We start from the raw sequence: 18,851 nt of genomic DNA on the forward strand, positions 1-18,851 counted from the left end.
GTCCAAGCAGCATCCAGCTAAGGAAACACAGCAGGAGCTGAAAGGGAAGCCACTTGGCCAGAGACTAGGGCAGGAGGCAAGAGTGCTGAGCTGGAATGGTAATGCTCTCCTCCCTTGCTCAGTCTCAGGGCCTAATGAAAACACCCATTTGTCTTGCAGATTGATCCCTGCTGGGGAGAGCCAGGAGGCTGATTTCCCTACCTGATGGAGGACATCACGCACTCACTCTAGCAAGCAGCCACTTGGGCACAGGGCTGGGGAATGGGACGAAGCCTCCCAGACATCAGGGAGAACCTGGCACAAGAGGGACACTGCTGACCGACGCGGTGGCTCTTTTTGAAGATTTCCACCCACATTCCATGCCGGCACTTTCACTCTCCCTAAGCATGCCAGGATTCCAGGCACCCAAGGCTCAGTCCCCTGAGGTCTCCTGGGGCAGACCAGGCACGTTCCAGGGCCAGCCTTGGTTCCTCCGGACCTGCACCTCTCCAGCCCCTTCTCCCATGCCCTGGGTCGGCTCAGGGAAGCACGGAGCTGGCCGAGTTTCTAGGGCAGCCTGGGCTTCAGCTTCTCACATGGGTGTGCTGAAGTGAGCGCCAGTCAGCGGGGATGCGAGTTTGTTTCCAGATACTTTTCATCCTCCAGGCGCCCCAGAGGGTAAATGAGGATGGGAGTTCAGTGCCACAGGCTGAGGGAGAGGACAGGGCGCTCCGGCGTAGCTGTGTGCTTTGACAAAACTTACAGCTGACTCCATACCCTTTAAGCACGCCACTGGGTGCTCTCAAGTGTCATTTTCTGAACACACTGAGTTCTCTCTTTAGACCCAGAAGCGGCCAGAACTTCCCAGGAGGCTGCGCCGGAAGAGCATTCCAGACAGGGCCCTCTAGGAGGGACACCTGCGTATATGGAACGGGATGTGTCTTCAGACAGTATTAACATCAAGAACACCACCACCACCTCTACAAAACTCCGAAGAGCTTATTTACAAAAAGCAAGTAAACCTAGGTAGAAAAACTTGGATTGAGACAAAATATGGTGCTCATCCTCTGCTTCACAAAAGAACTCACCACTGCCGTGTTTAAAAAGCAGCAAAAACAACTGCTGCTTTTTAAAAATTACAAATTCACAGGGGCGCCTGGGTGGCTCAGTGGGTTAAGCCTCTGCCTTTGGCTCAAGTCATGATCTCAGGGTCCTGGGATCGAGCCCCCCACTGGGCTCTCTGATCAGCGGGGAACCTACTTCCCTCTCTCTCTCTGCCTGCCTATCTGCCTACTTGTGATCTCTCTGTCAAATAAATAAATAAAATCTTTAAAAAAAACTTAAAAAATAAAAATTACAAATTCACTGCATAAAAATCAGATAATAAAGGTAAGAAAAACAAAAGAATGACCCTAATGCCCCAGAAAATCCTGCCTCACATCCTTCTAACATTTGCGGTACATATAGGATAACTTTTTTTTTTTTAAAGGAAATTACAATCATATGGTATATGCCATTTTATAAGCAATATACTATAAAAAATTCTGTGGGGCGCCTGGGTGGCTCAGTGGTTAAAGCCTCTGCCTTCGGCTCAGGTCATGATCTCAGAGTCCTGGGATCGAGTCCCGCATCGGGCTCTCTGCTCAGCAGGGAGCCTGCCTCCTCTTCCTGTCTCTCTCTGCCTGCCTCTCTGCCTACTTGTGATCTGTCAAATATTTAAAAAAAAAAAAAAATTCTGTGAATGAAGAGACTGGTACATCACTTAACAGCTCTATAGAATCATCAAATAGAGTACTAACATTTACTCATGTGCTGCTTCCTTTAAATAGTGTACCCTCCTAGAACTTTCAATATTGGCAAATGATAACTTAATGAACAAATCTCTAAGAATGTAATCAGGGAATCATAATTTCTGATGCTCTTGCATTCTGCTTCCATTTATACAACAGGCACTAAAGAACCCATATATGCATATATTCATTCATTCTTTTACCATATGCTGATTACAACCCTACTATATTCCCATCATTATGTCAGCACTGGGATGTTCCTGCTCCAGTGGAACGTGGATAGCAGTGAGAGAAGACAGACAACACATAACAAAACAGAGATTTAAAAAAAAAAAACAAAAAAATCAGACTGCAATCAGGGCCGTGAAGGAAATCGAGAGGACAAGATATAATAACATAGAGGATTATTTTAGCCAGAAGACCTCTCTGAAAAGATCACTGCGTTGGGGCCTGAAAGGTAAGGAGTCATCCCCATGAACATTTGGAGGAAGAGGAATCGAGGTAGAGAAAACAACACATGCAAAGGCCCTGAGGCAGGAGCGAGCTTGGTATACGCTGAAGTAAGACAAATGTGGGGAAAGGCTGAATGAAGAGGCAGATCATCCAGGGTCCTGTCACTGTGAGGAGCTCTAACTTCATCCTGGTGTACCAGGAAGCCACTAAGTATTCCCGTAGGGCAGTGGTGTGATCTAAATTGTAAGTTCCCCCCAGCTGGGTCCTGAAATGTGAAGAATGGATTGTGGGGGGAGACCAGTAAGGCAGTCTTGGAAGTGGTCCCGGTGGGTGAGGATGGGGTCCTGGACTTGATGGTTGGGGTAGAGAGAGACATGAGATACGTTCTGGAGTGAAATGAAGATCTGCTCACACATTAGCTGTGAGAAAAGAGGGCAGGGAGCACTGAAGAAAGATTCCTACTAGTTTTTGCTTGAGCGGCTGACTGAGGCACCACTGACACAGATGGGAAAGTCTGCAGGCAAACAGATTTGAGAGGAGGCAAAATGAATTTGTAAAGACGTCTATATGGCTGCACAATGTTTTTAATGCTTTTGAGATCCTTTCTCTCCCTGGCTCCAAGGAGCTCGGTGGTTCCAGCACTGAGACCTGGCTGGTAGGTTCTAGCTCGGGATCAGCCCCTTCCGGACCTGAGACTTCAGGGAACTTACCTCACTCCATGGAGATGTCCCCCATCCGTGACCCAATAAGAAGAATACATGCCCCTTTATTAATTCCTGCAGCTCTCTTAAAGGCCAAGAAATGATGCCAAAGGAGCTATTTCCGCTCCTGGAAAGGAGGCATACTATGTACTGTCAGGTTTCCTTAGCGTCTCCCGAACTACCTGTGTATATACAGGAGCCCTTCCAAGGGCTCAGCCTCTGAGCGAAAACATCTTTGCGGGACAGAACCTGAAATGATACCATTTATCTGACCCTGTGGGTCACTAATTCCTCCCCAAAGATCCTTCACTGGCGTGGGAACACTGCCATTCGCTCTCATTACGGATAAGGTTCTTATTTTAAGCCTAAACCCAGACACTTGGCAGTGTGCGGGACTGCTCCTCAACCACTCACCGGAGGTCTGGCCTGGCCTGGCAAATGACTACTTCGTAAATGCTGCAGCTGCAGAGCCCCTTGCCTCTGTCATGGCCACCATGTTGGGGACCCAGGGCCCCCCCAGGCAGGGCGTGCTCTCACTCAAGTGTTTAGAAGCTGGAGCCACGGACCCTGCACACACACCACCCCCACCACCACTAAGGGCTGTCTCTGTCTCCACCCAGCAAAGCTGAGGTCACGCTCCCTTCCCTGGGGCCACGGGGGGGCGGGGGAGGGGTAGGTGGAGCAAAATGGCATGAGGGTCTGAAGGTCAACTCCGAAGGACTACTCCAGCTGCACTAGTCCTGCAGCCAGAGGAGGCCATCACTGGGGCGGCCTCCCAGCCCAGTGTGTCCCCGGGAGCCCTCCCCCGCAAAAGCCCTTGACGTTTCTCTTTCACAGCCTGCTTCCCAGGGAGGAGTGCAGGGCCCGGGGCAGGCCCCCAGCAGAGATGTGCTTGGACCCTACCCCCTCCCAGGGGCTATGGTCTAGGAAGGGAGACAGACCTGCTCCAGGCACCCTTGCTTCTAGCCTAAGGCCAGGCCATACTTCCCCAAGCCACTCCCAGGCTTCAGGGCCTCCCCCACACCCCCGCAACCCAACTCTTTGGCTCACTTTTCACCTGTCCTTTATATTTGAGGCCAACATCGCACCTCGTCATGCCTCTCCTTATAATGAAGTTCACTGAGCCCGCAGTACACTCTAAGGGCGGTAAATTGGTATTATGGACATGGCCTGTCTCCCCAGAGAGGCCATAAACACCCCATGGCAGGGACATCTCTATCTTCCACAGCAGCACAGTGCAGGACACAAGACAGTAAACGCTGGTTGACGTCCCTGGCATGCAGAGCAATGGCGCGTGCTAAGGTTAACTGCCAAATGTATGCTACACACAGAAAGTCTTGTGGATACTTGGCGAAGGCAGAGAATGAAGAAACTCCAGGGAAAGCGGAAGAAAAACTTTTATAATAACCGACTTACCGGGGACAATGGAGATTTCATTTCAGGGGGAAAATTTTGCTCCTGGGAGCTCTACCCTGAATTACTAAGAGCTCAATTCTCCAGCTCGTCGTCCCTCTTTCCTACCATTTGGGGTCCCGGCTGTGCTGATAAACAGCTCTGCAGAGAATGAGCTTGGGAGGCGGGCGCAGTAGAAACGCATGCTCTCTGTGACTTCTCATATCACCGAGTCGCTGGCCCCCCCAGTCCTATAACGGCAGAAGGATAAAGTCCCATTTTCCTCCCTGTTATTCAATGCTTCCAGCTCAATAGGTATTTCTCTACCCTTACCCACGCCAGCATCATGGAGCTTCCCCACACGTTTTAGAACCTGCTATTTCTGACCTCTGGATGGGGCTCCTTCCCACATGGAGAGGAGCACCTGAAGGCCAGGTGTCTTCTGTCTGTCACCTGCATGTCTGGAGAGCAGCAGGTGAGAAAGAACACACGCTCCAGAGTTGGAGGGTCGGAATCTGTTTTACTGCTGACTATCTACTTGGCACAAGCTACTTAAGCCTTCCCAAGCCTCAGTTTTCCCATCTGGAAAGTGGGGATAATAGGACCTCCTTGCTGTGATTAAATGAAAGCGTGTAAATCACTGAACACAATGACTATTAAATTAAATACGGCTCTTCCTCTTTACAAGCTTCCAAGGGCCCTGTTCCTAGCAAGTTGCATAACAAAAAGGCTACTTGGCTCAAATGTAGTAAAAATAAGACGACAGAACTGTTGGGTTGATAGTTACCTAAATATATAGACAATCTCTCCAAAGACGGAAGGATAGATGGCTGGGCTGTGGGTGAATTTTTCTTCATTCTGTAAGTTATGTTAATGTCATTGCGTTCTTTGCCCTGTATCTTTTTTAAAGATTTTTTTTAAATTTATTTACTTGAGAGAGAGAAAGAGAGCATGAGAGGGGAGAGGGTCAGAGGGAGAAGCAGATTCCCTGCTGAGCAGGGAGCTTGATTCAGGCGATCCTGGGACTCAAGGGTCATGACCTGAGCTGAAGGCAGTCGCTTAGCCAACTGAGCCACCCAGGCGCCCTGTCCTGTAATTTTTTAAAATGAGTGATTTTCCTATCTTACTGTGCAGCCCCACTTCCCTCCCTGGCTGGAAACAAACAAAGTAAACATTGATAAGCCAGTGTCATCTTAGCGCTTGCAGAATCCACGCCAGATTTTTTCAAGAGGGGACCAAAGAATCTGAGTCTTATTAAAAGCAAGTTCCTCCAGGCTTATATGCTCCCCAAAGTTTGAGAGATTCTAGGAGAAACTCTGGATTTGGAATCAGAAGATGCAAGTTCTAGTCTTCACTCTGCTGCTGTCTTTCAGCCAAAGTCCCGTGTCCTCCTGGGTCCCATTTTGCTTTCCCCTTCTGCAAGGAGAAGGGGTCAGTCACATTCCCCACTGGGAACCCATGCCAAGGGAGAAAAGCTGGCCGGAGAGCTTAGATTCCTGAGGATAACTAAATAATCTTGGGGACAAATAAATATTCAGCAAGTGATGAGGCCTCGGCAAAAGTGCAGTGCATGAGTACTTCTGCCAACCCAAATAAAGCCATCGCACAGCCTGCATCTCCTTGGGAGAGCCAGTACTCAGGCCCTGCTTATCCCGCTCTGCTTCACGCCTGGCAACTCTGCAGCCCAGCCCAGCGTCCTGCTCCTGCCAGTCGACCTACAGACCACCCCAAGCTTATGCAGAGAGAAAGGACTGTGGAAGGAAAGAGAGGAACATCAATTTGGCTTAAGCTCTCAGCTTTGGTAAAAGGATGGAGTATCTACAAATAATGCCCAAAGGGAGAGTTCCACAAGCCTGAGTGTGTTGGCCTCACCGAGGAAGAAAGCATTATTGAAAAGATGCAGGAGGGGGACAGTCATCTGTGGTCACTGAGATGTGCTCACCTCCTTGGGTGAGTCAAGGATTCTAAGTCCAGTTTAATATAAATCCCTGAGTTCTGATGAGGCAGTTCATGTGTTGAGTAAATATCACAATGACTCACAGAAAAATGAACCACGGCTGCTCATTTCATTTTTTTCTGATGAAGGAGTAACAGATACCGGATCCGCCGGCTAATGGGTACATCATGGAGGATCTCGTATACCTTGAGCTGGGAATCTCTGGCTGGATGTTAATCCAGGTTCACAGAAATTGGAGTCGACATATGAGATCCTTCCAAGAGATCTTTCTTTTTGCAGGGGAACATCCTAATTAAAATGATATTATTTGGGGGCGCCTGGGTGGATCAGTGGGTTAAAGCCTCTGCCTTCGGCTGAGGTCATAATCCCAGGGTTCTGGGATCGAGCCCCACATCAGGCTCTCTGCTCAGCAGGGAGCCTGCTTCCTCCTCTCTCTCTGCCTGCCTCTCTGCCTACTTGCGATCTCTATCTGTCAAATAAATAAATAAAATCTTTTAAAAAAATGGTATATTTTGCACCTATATTCACCTTGTTGTGTAAGAAATGTAATGACTTAAGCTTCCTTGGGGCATAGAAAGATGCCCTACAGCAAGGCAGTTACCAAAACCAGGAGGCTCAGTCTTGGAGAGACTGGTAACTGAACTAACTGGAGAGGTCAAATGTTGGCATATTGACTTTCCTTTCCTTTCCTTTCTTTTAGCAGGAGAGAAAGAGAGGGACACAGAGAGAATGAATCTTAAACAGACTCCACACGCAGCACGCGGAGCCTGATGTGCAGCTCAGACCCTGAGATCATGACCTGAGCTGACATCAAGAGTCAGACATTTAACTGACTGAGCCCCCCAGGTGGCCCTGCACGCTGACTTTCAGGCAGTATTTTGTAGGGCACGGTCTTTGCATTTTCTCTCCAGGTTTAGGATTTTTTGATCCATCTCTTCAAACACCTGTTCCACATGGGCTCACTCCATTACGACGATGATACTCTTACAAACCAAGCAAATGCTTTCTCATCAGGCTTGTAAATGGTGCCTAATTGCCTGTGGTCTCTAAGACTTCTAAAGATAGAAATAGATTTTAAAAGTACCTTGATACATTTTAGAGATAATTCAAAAACATAAGACAAGGGAAATTTAGCAGGGATAAATAGAAGATACAATATTTACCCCCAATTTTACTATGAGATCTGAAATGCAGGAATGGCCACTGGAAAAGGCCTTGAGGGTCTCAGAGGACCCCAGATTAACATCTGAATTATTATGGAAAAAAATTTTTAAAAGCCATCTTACTACAGAAATACATGGAGAAAAATGCAACTTCTGAGCCTCTGTATCTTCTTCCTCTTATTTTCCCCCAACATGACTCAAACCCTTTTTCGGAGTATTCTGTACAGCTTTAAAAGTGAAATGGGGTGGGGAGCCTGGGTGGCTCAGTCGTTAAGTCTGCCTTCAGCTCAGGTCATGATCCCAGGGTCCTGGGATCGAGCCCCACGTTGGGCTCCGGGCCCAGAGGGAAGCTGCTTCTCCCTCTCCCACTCCCCCTGCTTGTGTTCCTTTCTCACTGTCACTCTCATTCTCTCTCTCTCTCTCTGTGTGTGTCAAATCAATAAATAAAATCCTAAAAAAAAAAAGTGAAATGGGGAAGAAATAGTGGGGGGGGACAGTAAGAGCAGATGCAGGGGATAATAACTAATTTGGTCTACTCGCTTTAGTAAGCAACCTTCAACAAAAGCAAAGAAGCCCAGAGAGTGATGACCACGTGTTGAGGACTGGGGGCGGGGGGAGGAGAGCTGAACATGTTAGGGCTGGAGATGTGGGGGATTTGATCCAGAGGGTAAAAAGGACCACCAGGAATACACATACACATACTTACATATGTATCAGAAAAGACAGTTTCAGGCCAAAAGAAGAAAGTCTGCAGATAAGTTGGGGCTCTCCTCCCAAGGGACGGCTGACTCCTAACGAAACCGTGAGCGCCCTGTCATGGGACATGCTGGAGAAGGAGAAGCGGTGATCTGTCAGGATGGTATGTAGACGACTCTGGGGGCACCTGGCTGGCTCAGTGGGTTAAGCCTCTGCCTTCAGCTCAGGTCATGATCTCAGGGTCCTGGGATCGAACCCCACCTCGGGCTCTCTGCTCAGCGGGGAGCCTGCTTCCCCTGTCTCTCTACCTGCTTCTCTGTCTACTTGTGATCTGTCAAATAAATAAATAAAATCTTTAAAAAAAAAAAAAAAAAAGACGACTCTGGCACTTGGTGCTACAATTTTAGGGTAATATAAACGTGAATAGTTACCGAGCTGGAAGACGGGACGAGACGGACGGGGAGTGGGTAAATGGCTTACAGTTCCAAGTCAGAGTGAAGATTTAACAGGAATGTTCTAGAGAGGATTTTAAATCTTGATGGGCAGGTGGATCAGACAGCCTGTGACATTCCTGCCACTGGATTCTGGCATAACATCAGGCTGGTCCACAAGGGTAGCTGTGATCAATGACCTCCAAGCCCTCTCTGCTCCAGGACTGGCCGGTTCTACACTAAAACTTCATCAGTTCTGCAACAGAAGCTGAAAAGTGGCCCCTCGTGGGGAGCTACTGAGTCGCACAGACTGGAGTCTGTCAAGGGTTTAACAAAGTGGAATAAGCAGGGGTCTAAACTCAAAGGCAGGTTTAATCCCTGGAAAGTCAAGTTTGACAAAAAGTAGTATCATGGGGTTTCCCATGGGCTTATCTTTCTCTTTCACTATTTAAAGTGCTTTTAAAACAGAACAAATGAGCAGAGGGGAAAAAGAGAGACAAACCAAGAAACAGACTCTTCACTATAGAGAACAATCGGAGGGTTCCTGGAGGGGAGCTGGGTGGGGGAATGGGGAAACAGGATGGGGATCAAGGAGTGCACTTGTGGTGAGTCACTGTATTGTATGCCTGAAACAAATTTGACACTGCCTGTTAACTAACTGGAACTTAAATAAAAGCGTAAAAAAAAAAAAAAAGGAAATTAAAACAGAGAACACGCAAAAAGTTTAAAAAAGAGTGCTTTTACAATCCTGTACTTTAGTTCCTGTCATGTGCCACTTTAAAAAATGGAATCATTTTTCTCCTCGATTTAAAAGATCGAACCTGTTTTCTCTGTTTAAAAAGACTACTTCGGTATTGCCTCTGGAATGACAGAACCCTACACGTTACTTATGTTTAAACTGCTTTACCCAGAATGAACTGATGCTAGTGTGCCCCATTTGAGAAAATCTGCAAAAGCCCAAGACCTAAAGAAAAACCCACGGGTAATTACTCACTTTCTAAAAGTGTCCTTCGTTTTGCACCACAGCTCCCAGAGACACAAAGCCTTAGAGCCCAAAGCCGAAACGTCAGAGAGGTTGATGATGACGATGATGGTACAAATTATCCCCATTTATTAAACGTGTCCTATATATAAGCCCTCTCAAATATGTTCACTCACTTAAGCCTCAAGACGCCCAGGGCAAGACCATGTTTGTCAGCCACCTGTGGACGGTGGGATGTGTCCAAAATTAATGACTGCAACTTCAGGGTGCGACCCTTAAGAAGTGGGGCCTTCCTTGCTTTTCATCCTTTTCCCTTTCTTCTGGTTGAACTGCACATCTCACGGGAACCACCCTGACCCACGCAGATGAGGGCAACACCTGAGGGGCAGGGGAGCAACAGGATAGAGAAAGCCTGGGTTCTCAGTACTGGGGAGCTGCCACGCCGTCATGGAGTGTAACGCTTGCAAGACTGAGTGAAAAGGAAGTAAATTTCTATTTTGTTTAAATTATTAATAATAGGAGGAGTGACCCCCCCACTCTGGACTCAGGCAAGAAGGGCATGTACACTGGGCCCTGCACTTCAGAAAGTTCCAGGTCTCCCAACACACACACACACACACACACACACACACACACACACACCCCAGTCACTCAGGACCAGGGACACAGTATAACCAGTACCTTGAACATCCGCTGGCATGACTAACATCATTCAAGCCCCAGGGACACATTTCTCTGTATCTCTTGCCTTAGTCCTCAAAACAAAAGGCCACTGTGTCCAAATGTTGTAAAGACTGGGGACTTGGCCACTGCCAGCAGCATCAGGAAGAGCTGTAGCTTCAGAGCACAGGGAGAATCTGAGCAGTGCCAGCACTGGGTATTAACTCATCAAATCCTTCTTCTCAGAGAGCATCCATGCAACAGATTTCTGCATAATGAAGAAGGGCTGCTTCCCAGCAGGGTGGGAGAGCTACTTTTTCTTTTCTTTTTCTTTCTTTCTTTGCCTTTCTTCATCTTCCCGATTCTTGGTTCTAGCAGCACGGCTGGATTAGTGTGGTATTTATGAGCCACATACAAAAGCTGAAGAGTAACGTGCCATATTAGACAATGTATAGAACTCTGAAATTTGCACACCTCTATGTAGGTCTGAAGTCAACATACGCGATATGTGACCCTGATTCTTTACATGGGCAACCAGACAGACTTTAAAAGCTATAATTACAAAGTTTTATTTTTATTCCTTTAAGATGTTATATTTTTGAAGGTGTTATTTTTATGTAATCTCTAGCCCCACCATGAGGCTCAAACCCACAACAACAAGAGTCGCAGGCTCTACCGACTAAGCCAGCCAGGCATCCTATTTTTAGGAACGTATTTTATAAGCTCTTGAACTAAGGTTCAGGAAATTAAATAACAATTCAGCCTTCTTTAAAATACTTTAAAATGTGGCACTCATTTATAATTTGTATTTTTGCTTTTTAATTTTAACAGATTTTTCAATATTTTAGTAAAAATGTTTTTAAAACTTTCATTTAAAATAATTTTAGGGGAGCCTGGGTGTCTCAGTCAGTTAAGCATCTACCTTTGGTTCAGGTCATGATCCCAGGGTCCTGGGATACAGGGCTGTATCTTCTGCTTCTCCCTCTCACACCTCCTCTTTGGGCTTGCTCTCTCTCTCTCTCTCTCTCAAATAAGTAAAAATCTTTTTAAAAAATAAAAATAAATAAAAATAAATAAGAGGAATACAACAAAACTAATTTTAATTTTTTAATTAAATTTACATTTTGAGGGGCGCCTGGGTGGCTCAGTGGGTTAAGCCACTGCCTTCGGCTCAGGTCATGATCTCAGGGTCCTGGAATCGAGTCCCACATCAGGCTCTCTGCTCAGCAGGGAGCCTGCTTCCCTCTCTCTCTCTCTCTGTCTACTTGTGATCTCTCTCTGTCAAATAAATAAATAAAATCTTTAAAAAAAATTTACATTTTGATGAAAATACATTCAAATTTAACACATATTTTATTTTTTAATCCTTTAGATTCTTTTTTTTTTTTTTACTATTTTATTTATTTGAGAGTGCATGAGTAGAGGGGTTGATGGCGAGGAAGGGGAGAGGGAGAAGCAGATTCCCTGCTCAGTGGGGAGCCCAACAAGGGGCTCAATCCCAGGACTTGGAAATCATGACCTGAACTGAAGGCAGAAGCTTAACTGACTGAGCCACCCAGGTGCCCCTAATCCTTTAGGTTCTTATTTGTCAACTGAAAACCAGGTATGATAAACAACATAATTCATGATTCCTTAAAATGAAGATAAGAAAATACATTTTATGAAACATATAATTTAGGCATTAAATGTCTACCTTATTACTCCAGTCAAACATTTTCCAGCAGCAGAATACCCAAGCATGCAAAATAATAGTCAAATTCCATTATCGTTAATATTCTGTCAACTTTCAATGATATAAAGACCATGGCTTAACACGCATTTTCCTATTATGAAAGTGTATTTGTCAAAGTAGCAGAACATAGTACATGTAACACTGAGTAGTAACTTTCATTCTTTAGACATATGGTCTGTCATCCATTTGCAGTCTTGCCTGAGGCCTGACAAATGTTAGAAAATGGGTCTTTCTTAGAGCAACTGAACTTAGGTTCTAACCAGTGTGGTGCCCTTGCTTACTTCTCAGGTAAGTCAGAGCCCACAACAGTGTGAAATAAGAGGTTAAGCAGCGATCATGAAAGGGATTCGTTGGCTATCTCTACACCCTGTGTATGGCAGAACAGACTCAGAATGTCTGTAGAGCCATGTGGCACTAAGGGACTCTTCTGACACAGTCAATGGTGGCAGACAGTGTGTGTTAGTTATCGGCTGCTGTGGAACAAATCACCACCAACTCAGGAGCTTGAAGGACAAACATTTATCATCTCGCAATTCTTATGGGTCAACAGTCCAGACACAGCTTAGCTGGATCCTGTGCTCAGAGTCTGGAGCTTAAAACCAAAGTGTCAGACGGGCTGCATTCTCACTGGCAGGCTTGACTGGGGAAGAAGCCAAGCTCATTCAGGCTGCTGGCAAAATTCATTTCCTTGCAGCTGAAGGACTTGGGGCCCAACTTCTTACTGGCTGTTGGCTGGAAGCCACTCAGGTCCTGGAGGCCACCCACAGTTTTTTGCCACATGGCTGTCTTACAATATGACTGTAAGCTTTTTCAAGGTCAACAGGTGACCCTTTCTCTCCAACCTGCTAAGGCAGAGACTTACATACTATAATTACAGGAGCGACATCCTATCACCTTTGCCATACTGTGTTGTTAGAAGCAGGTAATACATTCTGCCACGCTCAAGAGTATGGATTATAAAAGGATATTATAAAGGGGTTATACCCCTTAGGGCGTCACCTTGGGATATGTCTGCTGAAGTATTCTTATGCTCTGGCAGAATGATAAGACCTTGAAAAAAATTCCCATGCAGGGGCAACCTGGGTGGCTCAGTCAGTTAAGTCTCTCACTCTTGGTCTCAGGATCCTGAGACTGAGCCCCGTGTTGGGCTCCACACTCAGCGAGGAGTGTGCTTGAGATTCTCTCCCTGTCCCTCCCCCTCCTCACACGTGCTCACTCTCTCTCCTTCTCAAATACATACATAAATAAAATCTTTTAAAAAAAAAAAATTCCAGGGTGCCTGGGTGGCTCAGTTAAGCGTCTGCCTTCAGCTCGAGTCCTGCATCGGGCTCCCTGCTCCGTGGGAGAGAAGACAGGCTTGTCTCCTCTCCCACTCCCTCTGCTTGTGTTCCCTCTCTTGTTGTGTCTCTGTTAAATAAATAAAATCTTAAAAACAAAACAAAACAAAAAAACAAAAAACCCTGCCTACTTAAGAGAGGAAAGGTGATAGACACAATTTTCAGAAATTCATACAGGGTCCTATGTTTACCCAAGCTAGAAGATTCCACACCAAGAACTCTGCTAAAACTGTTCTTTGCCCTAGATCTTTCGAGTTGTCTAATCAAATCAAGATGGCAACCAGTCATTTTTCTGCTCTTTGCCTAGTTAGAAAGCTCTCGGTGTACTACTCATGCTCTTAGAGAAGACATTTCTGGTCATGAATTCAGCAAGTTTCCTGAATTTCCTGCTAGATCCATGACCGCAAGGTCCTATAAGATATACAAAGAAGATAACCCTAACCTTGTTTCCTTATAGTCTGCAGCTCTATTGGTAAGAAAAGACAAGAAGAATGTCCAAGAATGAAATTTCACTCTGATGTCCTCTCTTCCCTGAGCCCTCCAGTCAAAGCCTCCTCCTTCTCCTCTTCCTCCTCTCCCTCCTCCTTATCCTCTCAGAGTCCACATACAAACCGAACTTCTTGTTACAGAGTTCTACACCCTGATTATCCCCCTAAAATCTCTCTCCCATTACACTGGGAGATCTTTGAGGGCAGAGGGATTTACTCATATCTGCATGTCCAGCACCTGGAACCATCTCTGACACAGAGCCATCCCTCCACATGGGTTTGGGTGGATGGATGGACTGATGATAACAGATGAGTTGCGTGATGGTAAACAGTACAGGACCACTGATGTGAAACCCTTAGGCCACACTGCTTCTCTGAAGTTACTTCTAATTTTCCCATTAGTAAAAAACAGAATTGCACAATATTCAGCAGAAGAACCAGACATAATCGAATATCTTTTCTGTGATTCCATTTAATAGGGAGTTCAAGACCAGACAAAAGTAATTCTTGGGCAGAATGGGAGGGGTAGAGAACTGCCTGAGAGGGAGGTGAAGAAACCTATTGCTGGAATCAGCCCACAGCCTTGTCTGGTCACATAGTGTATCCATATCTAAAATCCCCATCAAGCTATGTGCACGTAAGATCTGTGAGCTTTACTCTACATAGCATGCTTCAATCTTTAACAATCTAAACTACAAAGAGGATGGGGGGCTATACCTGGGGGCTCTGTGTACAGAGCACAGTGCCCCTACTTTACTAGGAGTCCCTCAGGGGAAAGTGGTGTCAGTGGTTTGATCACCTCCAAGGGACCCAGCATGAGTCCTCCTCAGATGTTTAACCCTGGGTTCCCAGGACTGGCTGACGTGGCCAGGTGCTGCTGGAGGAATGCTACCATTTCCTCTGGGTCACTTTATCCTTCTCTGGAGACCTGGCAGATCAGGTACTGCTTCATTAAATGATTCTCTAAAGCCTTCTTTGAGGACAAGGAACCCTGTCCCAGCTGTCAGAGAGATGGGCGCCTATCCCTGGGGCAACATCTGCAACGGGACACTCTGGTCCACACCTGCCTAAGTAGCTCTGTGACACCTTCTGGCATAAAGTCCGCTCGCTCATTTGGTGGAGGTGTGCGCGGCCACGTCCATGGCTGCTCCCAAGGGGACTTCTCTGGTGTGGGTTTTCTGCAGCCACAACAGGTAACTCTGCTGCGTGTTCTCTTGCTGTCTCCATACTCATTTAAAAAAAAATAGGCAGCTGCACACTACTGGGCTCACAATGGGAAGATGACGCTGAGAAACACAACTTTAGATGCCAGGTGACAAAGATGGCAGAATAAATGGCTTCTCCCAAGCATAGATGTTTGGAGAAATTGTGTCTCCAGATTAGTACATGGGAGGCTGGTGAGAAACCACTCCCACCTGAAGCCTGCTTCCAGCAATGTGGACCTGTCTCCCTTCTCTGAACTCAAACAGCGCCGGAGCCCATCCAAAAAGCCGCTGTCTGCTCACCAAATTTATCTCACCCCTACAACAAGACTGTGAGTTCTTTCAAAGCCAAATCCATGCTTTGTGCATCTCCTGCTTCCCCAGAATCCCTGGCCCAGGGCTAGGTACAGTCTGTGGTCACTGAATACTTGGTGACTTGGGTACATGTCAAAAATCCAATAATTAAACAATTCAAACATATAACGAATGCCCTCCAAGCACTGTCCTTGGCCTAGACAAGGAAAAGACATATTAGGCTTCAAGATGTTCATGGCTAAGGGGGAAAGGGAGAGGGGGATGAACTTGACTATACCTTTTTGCTGTGACGGAAGCCCAGGAAAGAGGTAAGTGTAGTGCCATTCAGCCCCCTGTACACCACACATTCCAGCCCATCACTTTACAAATCAAGTGTACCTGTGAGGAAGCACCTGTCTCCCAGCTCTGAACCACCTCTCTGTATTCTGCTCAGCGATGCTGGGCTGGAAATCAACAAAATGCAAGTCACACTGTCTTTGACACCGGTGCCTTGTCAGTTTCCACCAACAGGGGGCTCTAGAGGGAGACTGCAAGCAGGAGAGGGCTGCTCCTGGCTGTGTCCCCCCAACAATGGCCCCTCACAGCACCTGCACCTGGGCAGGGCCCACTTCTCCAAAGTCAGAGGCTCAGTCTGAAGAGGCCCTCCTCCAAGGCCCCATGATATCCACACCAGTGACAGTCCTGCCTCTGCAGTCACCTCTCCTGCTTCGCACCAAGTTCCCTTCACCTTTGCAGGTCTCCCACACTTCACCAACTCCCTCCATTAAACTCTATTAAAGTAACTGGTATGGCTCTGCTTTTCTAACTGTGATCCTGCTTGGTACAGGAGGGAGGCGACCTGCCCAGTATCTGTCAGTTACTCAGTGGCACAACTTCCCAGGAACCAGGCTTTGTGACTCCAAATCCTAATTTTCCACCCACTGCATCCACCATATCTATAGACCAGTACGATCAAAGACAGTACAGCATAATGACCAACTGGGTTTTAATGACAAACTACTCAGATTCAAAACCTGCCTCCACCAAATACTAGCTATGGGACCTACAGCAGGTTACTTCTCTGGGCCTCCAGTTTCCCCACCAGCAAAATACAAGTGGCCACAGAAGCCATCACAGGGATATTGTGACGCATTAGTACACATCAAGCACTGAGGAACAGGACTGGCGTGTAGAACGGTACTGGCATCACCATCATTGTCAAGCAGCAGCATGGCAGAAAGAGTGTAGTCCCCAGTCACAACGATCTGTGTGTAAATCTTGGTTCTGTCTCCTACTCACTGCGCGTCCTCAGCAAGTCCCTTCACGTATCAGAGACTGCCGCCCCATCCCTATCATAAGGCAGATCTCACAGTCCAGAAGAATCACGACAGAACACATGACATGCTCAATGTTCACCAAGTGGGTATTTAATAAAAGGTTATCTCCACTGTTACTAATTTTATCAAGTCTGATGGACCAAAAGTCTCCTTCTAGATCACTGGGACATGCATGCAGTGAGTTCAGAACAGAGATGACCTGACTTGTCATTATGGAAAAGGAAGTGGAATCTGTGCTTTCAAGCCATCTCAACTCTCAACACACTCCTGGGCGATATACAAGAATGTCCAACCAGATGATGCCATCAGCGGCTCTTAGTTTTCACTCCGCAGGACTCACTGACTTGCTATCACATGACCACGTGAAGTTTTAACTGGGTAATTTACATCTTATCTACTTCCAAGAAGGATTTTCAGTTACCTCTCATAGAATGTTATTTGACCGAAAACTTAGGGTCAGAGACAGAGATCTGAGCCCAGAGGCGAAGGGGGAGGAAGATAGGGGTAAAGATATTCTACTCTGAACCTACCTCAAGATGGTTATTATCTCCAAGTATCAAAGAAATCCTTTTTCCCAACAGCCAAGGTAAAAAGGAAAACATAACTGTTGTGTAATTCTCATTTTGACTAGGGTAGATATCGTGTTAAAGGCAGAAAAATTTCCATGACACTACACAAAGAAATTTAATTGAGATTTTACATAGGGAACACTGCGTAACACAATGAGTCGACCATTCAGTGGAAGCTCTCCAGAAGTTAGAAGAACTCATTTTGGGACTTCCTATTCCTTGTTCAAACAGAGTTAGGTCATTGCAACACAAGACTGGTAAATTATCTGTAAAAGCTACCAAAGATGACAGTTCTAGCTTGCTCCATGCTTTGCCAGGCCTGGAAGGGGAGTCATACAATTTCTCAAAGCAGTTCCAGAATACAGATTATTTTTTTCCCTTTGCAGAAAGGCAGGAACCTGGCTGAGAAGGGAGAGACAACAATGTGTCTTTGAGGTGACCGATGGAGATGTGCAAACACATGACTGAGGGTGACTCCTGTTATGTGCCCTTCTCCAGCGTGGTCGCCTGCCCCTGTGCGTCTGGGCTGCCAACCCGATTCATCCCTCTGGCTATTTTCATCTACCCGCTCCGCTGCTCGGGCCAGGGCTTTTCTCCCTGCCACCAGGGCCACTGTGGGTCACGTCTAAATAGCACACGCCACCAAGAGCAGTGATCAGAGGCGAAGGGATAAAAGAAAAAAATCATCCCAAGGGCTGAACCTGAGGCAGAATACACAGCAGTTAAGAATCTGGGATTTGGGGCGCCTGGATGGCTCAGTGGGTTCAGCCTCACCTTGGGTCATGATCTCAGGGTCCTGGGATCGAGCCCCGCATCAGTCTCTCTGCTCAGCGGAGAGCCTGCTTCCCCCCTTCCCTCTCTGCTTGCCTTTGCCTACTTGTGATCTCTATCAAATAAATAAATAAAATCTTAAAAAAAAAAATCTGGGATTTGGAGTTAGAGGACCCAGGCTCAAGTCTTCATCCCAACACTGAACCATCTGGGAGACCATGAGCACATTAGTTCACCTCCTCCGGAGCCTTTCCCTCCTATTTCTGGAACAATGGCTAGTACATTACACAGGCGGCATCTCGTTGGAAGGAGTTCTTGGAACTGTTGGTAAAGGCCTCCAGGTAGTGCTTGGCTACATGCTACACATTAGCCATGATGACGGGGACAGAGAGAAGGCCCCCAGTGAGCTTCCCTAGGCAAAGGTGATACGGTATCACCCGGCAGAGACAGCTTATGCTACGGGAAGCAACATCAGCATCTCACCAGCTTCGCGCTGCCAAGCGTCTCTCTCTTTCACTCTCGGGGTCCCAGGCTGGCAGAGCTCCACAGTCATGCACACCACAGCTGCAGCCTCTGTCCAGAAGTAGCACTTCTGCTCGCTATGCATTAGTCAGGTGGTGAGCAAACTCCCGCCCACAGGCCAGCTGCTTGTTTTTCTAAATAAAGTTTTATTGAAACATGGCTGCTTCACAGACAGGCGGCGGCCGCTTCCACACCAGGACAGCAGAGCTCAACAGCTGCATCAGAGACCGGGGGGCCTATAAGCTGAAACTATTTCCTATCTGGTCCGACTGACCCCTGCAATGGTGTAAGGGAGGCACAGCCATACCTAACTCTGAGGCAGACAGGAAATGAATGCAAACGCTACTGTGCTCCCAGCACGCAGAGAACTAGGGCTCTGCGGTGCGCCAACACTG

General features: G+C 46.8%; 1 protein-coding gene and 1 long non-coding RNA gene across 2 annotated transcripts in view; one reads left to right on the forward strand and one right to left on the reverse strand.

Annotated features, from left to right (window-relative positions):
* MAPK4 (mitogen-activated protein kinase 4) overlaps nt 1–18,851 on the reverse strand; it is a 141,325-nt gene that overhangs the window by 84,355 nt on the left and 38,119 nt on the right. The gene's annotated exons all lie outside the window — the stretch shown is intronic.
* LOC116882225 lies at nt 8,891–15,941 on the forward strand. The gene is made up of 3 exons (XR_004385590.1): nt 8,891–8,977; nt 9,825–9,826; nt 15,931–15,941. It is a non-coding gene; the product is annotated as an uncharacterized LOC116882225 (long non-coding RNA).

Source organism: Lontra canadensis, unplaced genomic scaffold (genome assembly GCF_010015895.1).
Source record: "Lontra canadensis isolate GAN:19392208 unplaced genomic scaffold, GSC_riverotter_1.0 scaffold82, whole genome shotgun sequence".
NCBI classification, from domain to species: domain Eukaryota; kingdom Metazoa; phylum Chordata; class Mammalia; order Carnivora; family Mustelidae; genus Lontra; species Lontra canadensis.